Source organism: Echinops telfairi, unplaced genomic scaffold, assembly GCF_000313985.2.
Source record: "Echinops telfairi isolate 266 unplaced genomic scaffold, ASM31398v2 ScPeMD7_2565;HRSCAF=3150, whole genome shotgun sequence".
NCBI lineage: Eukaryota > Metazoa > Chordata > Mammalia > Afrosoricida > Tenrecidae > Echinops > Echinops telfairi.
This window is the reverse complement of record NW_022106463.1, coordinates 1617342-1622908: the sequence shown is the minus strand read 5'-3', so window position 1 is coordinate 1622908 and position 5567 is coordinate 1617342. Positions and strand designations below refer to the sequence as shown.

Below are 5567 nucleotides of genomic sequence, written 5' to 3'. Positions count from 1 at the left end.
TCACCACCCATTTATCCCTCCGCCTTTCAACCAGCACCACATGTGACTATCGGCCAGGCTGGCACAATTAACTATCTCACCTTCCCTTCCTTTCCTAAGCACTTCCTTTCTAACGCCATTAAGTGGACCAAAGTGTGATAGGTGTTCTGTGTGGAGAAGTGGCCTGGCATAGGACTCTGAGCCTGAGTGACAGAGGCTGGCATTCCCTCCTAGAGGTGGCTGTCATGGAGTGGCAGGACCAGAACAGAGTCACAAGAGAAAGGGAGGGCAGGTGCTGCCCTTTCTGGCGCATTGAAATTCAAGGGGGTGAGGCGGGCAAATATGCAGAGGGGCACCATTGGCAAGAGAAAGTGGAGACCAAACAGGTTGTGGAGAATACTCACATGGCAGGTGTACTCTTGGTTGGGGAACAGAGCCATCACAGGGCAAGAAGAGGGCATTGACTCGGGGGGCTGATGGGAAAGATGGGAGATTGATTGCCGAGGTACAGAAGAACTGATACATTAGTAACTGTACTGGAGGTGTAGTATAAATCAGATTTTTCAGTCAGAGAAGAAAGTTACATACATGGAAAAGGATTAAACAAATGATTCCTTGATTCCTGTGGTATTGAATTGAAATTGAAATTATCAGAGTGGATACATAGTTTTCCAAATATGCACATAGAAATAAACAGATTAGCATATTTATGTTTATGTGTAGCATACATTTGGAAGAGGGAAGAGCTTCAAAAAGTTGATGAAAAATGCAATTACCTTTTCATTCCATTTTCCACAAACTTTTTCAAGCCTCCTGGTATATGTTTTCTACCTACCCTGTCCACTGAGGACACCTGAGGACAACGACACTATAACAAAACTAAACACATCTAGTACTTGTGACTTGGCTTCTAAAGACCATTCTTCTCTCAAAGGGCCCAAGACTCTTTGGAGAAATGGCTGCTTCCAGAGTTAGATAAGGAAAGTGCAAAGTGACCCTCAAGCCTCTAACTCTAGTCAGAAAGCAGGGAAGTGTTCAAAGAGGGATGGGGACGAGTCAAAGAAACACAGGGACTAGCTTGCAAGTAAGGGTTTCACTGGCCAGGACTGAACAAATTGGACACCACACACATGATAGTACTGGATTAAAACCAGTTGAATAAAATAAGGAGTCTATACTGAGACTGATGGAAGAATGAGAGGAGAGAGGAAGGGGGAAAGGGCAGGTAAGTAGATAGGAAATTTGGTAGGTAGGGGGTATGAATGAAAATCTTGATGTGGAATGGAAATTTATAGTTTTCATAATATTTCACCTAGCATTTGTCTTAGTTTCAGAGGGAAAAAGAGTAGGTAACAGGTAGCACTTGACTCACGTGACCAAAAAAACATCATCCATCATTGAGCACATTGAAATCCTGCATTACCTGATACCATGCAGTGAGAAGAGTCTTGCATCCCTACTTGCCAAAGATGCATAACCTGAGTCTCATCCTGAAGAAACCACAGCAAACCCAAGTTGAGGCGCATTCGTCAAGGCAGCTGTTGTGTACTTTCCGCAGCGTCAAGACCAGGAAGGTAGAAAACAGTCTGCGAAACAAATCTGCACCAAGAAGACGAAAGATGCAGCATCCCTAAGTGCAGCTTATGATTAGACCCTTTCACCAAGAAGCACTGTCTTTAGAATTAGATGAGTGTATTAGTGTTCATTTTCTGCCTTTGCAGATAGGTTTTGGTTATGTAAAAGAATGTCCTAGTGTGTAAAAAATAGTCACCATAGCAGTACTGTCCTGGAGAAGAGACACCTCACATCAAAAGGGGCCCAGTGGGAATTGAACTCAGGAGTACTGAACAACCAGGGACTCTGAAAGGCAGTCTCTGAGGTAATAAAAGGATGGATGAAGAGGAGAGATAGCGCTGGTTTCCTACAGTCTTGTTGGAATAATTCTACTGTCTGACTGGGAAGTGAAATCTGTTGGGTTGAGTCAGGTGGAGTGTAGTTAGTCCCTCTGAGAGAGGAAGGAGCCAGGTGGGAAGACTTTTCCCACTGGATGAGAAGCTTACATAGAAAGAACATGTAAGACCTTTGGACACTGTGAGATCCAAAGATGTCAACCTAAACTCAGTGCCATCAAGCCAATCCCAACTCAAACAACCCTACCTGAGGTTCTTTATGGGTGCAAACTACCTCGTCTTTCTCCTGTGGGGCGCTTTGAACCGATGACCTTGTAGTAAGCAGCCTAGGAAGTATCGCAGTGCCACGCAGACCCCTTGAAGATACGGAGGCAGCATTAGCATTACATTAGATGTCAAATCTTACACCATCCTCCTGGGTAGTTCTCTAAAAGAAATGAAAGTGTACGTCTACAAAAAGTAGGAGTGAATGCTTCACGGAGGTTTAGTCATAGTAGCCCAACTGGAGACAAGCAGCATCCTTCAACAAGGGCATGTTGTTGTTAGGTGCCATCGCGTCAGTGCTGATTCATAGCAATCTTATGCACAACAGAACGAAACACTGCCCAGTCTTGTACCGTCTTTACAACTATTCCTGTGCTCGAGCCCATTGCAGCCACTGTGTCAGTCCATCTCCTTGCGGGTCTTCCCCTTTCTCACGACGCTTTACCAAGTTGCTGTCCTGCTCCAGGGTCTGACCTCTCCTGATAACATGTGCAAAGTATGAGAGACGAAGTCTTGCCACCCTTGCCTCTTGTGCTTCTTCCAAGACAGATTTGTCTCTCCTTTTAGCAGCCCATGGTACTTCCAATATTCTTCACCAGCCCCACAATTGAAACGGATCAATACTTTGGTCTTCTTTATTCAATGTCCAACTTTTAGATGTGTATTTGGTAGGGGTTTCCGAAGAAACAAAACCAGGACATATAAGAGGATAGGTGTATACAGCGAGAAGGAATATAATAGCTAATTAGTCCACACAGCAGTACAGAGGGCTCAGTTCAACTCACTTTCATGGAACAGTTAATATATTGGAAGTCCTTAAACTCACATGGGCTGCTAGGTCCAAGGTCAAGGAAGCAGTCAATGGAGTCCTCCCTTGGGCAAGGCAGGAAGAGTGCCTGCAGGCAGCAAACAGCAGGGTGGGTCAGCAACAGTCAGTAGCTCTGGAGCTTAGCAAAGTAGACCCAGATGGAATATCAGATGCAAGCAATGCAAGGCAACAAGATCCATCAGCCTCAATCTCAAGCCATGTACATACCAACAACTTGGCCTTGACCGTGGCCAAAGCAGGTCTCAAATGAGCCTCAAGCTCTAGCAACACCATCCATGGATTGGCTTGGCCCACCGGTGTGTAGCACACAGGTTGAGGCGGAGAACTAGCTAAAGCAGCAGCACGCTGCTCCAAGCAAAAGAGACAAGGAGAGCCTTGCAGAGCCATTTATCACTTTGCCCCCATCAAACTGCGACCTGATTAATCCCACATGGCCAGGTTGGCAAAATACACCAAACTATCACAACATGCATGTGAAGCTATTGAAAATACCTTGGCTTAGGTCGAGCACATCTTAGTCCTCAAAGTAATACCCTTGCATTTCAATACTCTTAAAGCAGCAGTTCTCAACCTGTGGGTCAAGACCCCTTTGGGGGTCGAACAACCCTTTCATAGGGGTCACCCGATTAATAACAGCAGCAAAATTACAGTTCAGAAGTAGCAATGAAAATAAATTTATGGTTGGGGGTGGTCACCATACCATGAGGAACTGTACTGAAGGGTCGCAGCATTAGGAGGGTTGAGAACCACTGCTCTAAAGAGATCTTGTGCTGCTGATATACCCAGTGCAGCTCGTCGTTTGGCTGCTGCTTCCATGAACATTGACTGAATCCAAATAAGGCAGAATCCCAGATAACTTAACCTTTTCTCCATTTTCTTAATGTTACCGGTTGGTACAGTTGTGAGGCTTTGGGTCTCCATCACATTGAGTTGTCATCCGTACTGAAGGTTGTAATCCTTGTTTTCATCAGTGCCTCAAGTCCTCCTCACTTTCAGCCAGAAAGGTTGTGTCCTCTTCGTATTGCAGATAGGAATGCTGCATTCTTCATATAATCTAGCTTCTCTGACAATGAAAGCAAAAGTGACTGAGTAGTGGTAGGTTCATCCAATGGATTATAACCCAAGGGTGTAAGAATAAACTGCAGTTTTGGAGAACAGCATCACTCAATAACATCATCCTGCAAAAAAGGTGAACACAAAAGAATACAACTTCAAATAAAGGTTAAGGCAAACTAATATAGATGAGGGGAAATCAGAACTTTGAATTTGCCTCTGGGGATGAAAGGGAAGAGCTTGACAGAAGAGACTAAAGGAAACTTCCTGGGAAATTGGTGTGTTTCATCCCATGATCAGACATGTTTCCATATTTCTATCCTTTCATCAACACTCTTTGGCTAAGATTTGTCCATTTCAATGGATACAGCTTTTTCCTGGAGAGGAAGAGAATTATAAATAATAGTGGTCAGGAGCATGAGGAAAATTAGGCCTGATAGGGGTCCGTTGCTCATTCCTGTGAGAGGTGCCATGTGTCTTGTTCCTGGCAGGGAAGCAACTGCCTCAATTCTGCTGCCAGTCGTCCATTCAACTCAGTCCAGCCTTGCCACACGGGTGCCCTAAGCCGCAGTCAGGACATCTGCATTCTATGAAGATCTCTAAATCATTATCCATCGTTGATATTGGCCATTTGGACAAATTTTTACACATCAGTAGAAACTTGTTAAAACCCATATTGTAAAATAAGATAACAGTGTAAAATAAAATGACAAGATGTTAACAGAAAGTAAACAATCTGTATGGTAAGGGATTGAACTTGACGTTGATCTCGACTTAGAAAAAAATGAGAAAACTTTTTCCCTTGAGTAAGTATGCAGGAGTTGGGAGAAGTGGAAACTTTTTTTAGGTTGGGATTTAATACATACATGGTAATCATGTCAAGTAGACTGTACAGTTGCTGTCACAGTCCATTTCCAAACATGCTTTTTCTACATGGACCCCTTGACAAAGTCGTCTTTTTACCCCACCTCCACCACTCTACCACCCTCCCCCTGCAGTTTTTGTTGAAGGATTAAAACAATTAGAAGTAAGCCATTTGCCTAGAACAAGCAGCAAAACTTGAAATGTTTAATTTGGAATGTAATTGGAACAAATCACAAACCATTGTCCAAAAAATAGCCTTAGAAAAAAACTGGTAAGGATTTTTCTCCTAATTGATTTAATTTTCATAGTTTGGTTTTTTTAAATGCTTTTTTTTTTTTTTTTTCTAATTTGCTTTCCATATGAGGATTGGTACGAATGACTGAAAGGTAGGTAGGTTTTTTTAATGTACGCAAGGTAATATTGACAATTTTATAATTTGTAGAAATTGTAAGTCTTTCCACTATTTTAATGCTTAGTAAATGCATATCGAGGTAGGGAAAAGCATAGCATATATCATTTTTTTATTCATTTTATTTAGGGCTTGTACAGCTCTTATCACAATCCATACTTACATCCATTGTGTCAAGCACATTTGTACATTTGTTGCCCTCATCATTCTCAAAACATTTACCTTCTACTTGAGCCCTTGGTATCAGCTCCTCATTTTT

General features: G+C 42.8%; 1 protein-coding gene across 1 annotated transcript in view; it reads left to right on the top strand.

The window, feature by feature from the left end:
* The window catches only part of MICU2 (mitochondrial calcium uptake 2), a 95670-nt gene that overhangs the window by 73501 nt on the left and 16602 nt on the right, over positions 1-5567 (top strand). The window lies entirely within an intron of this gene.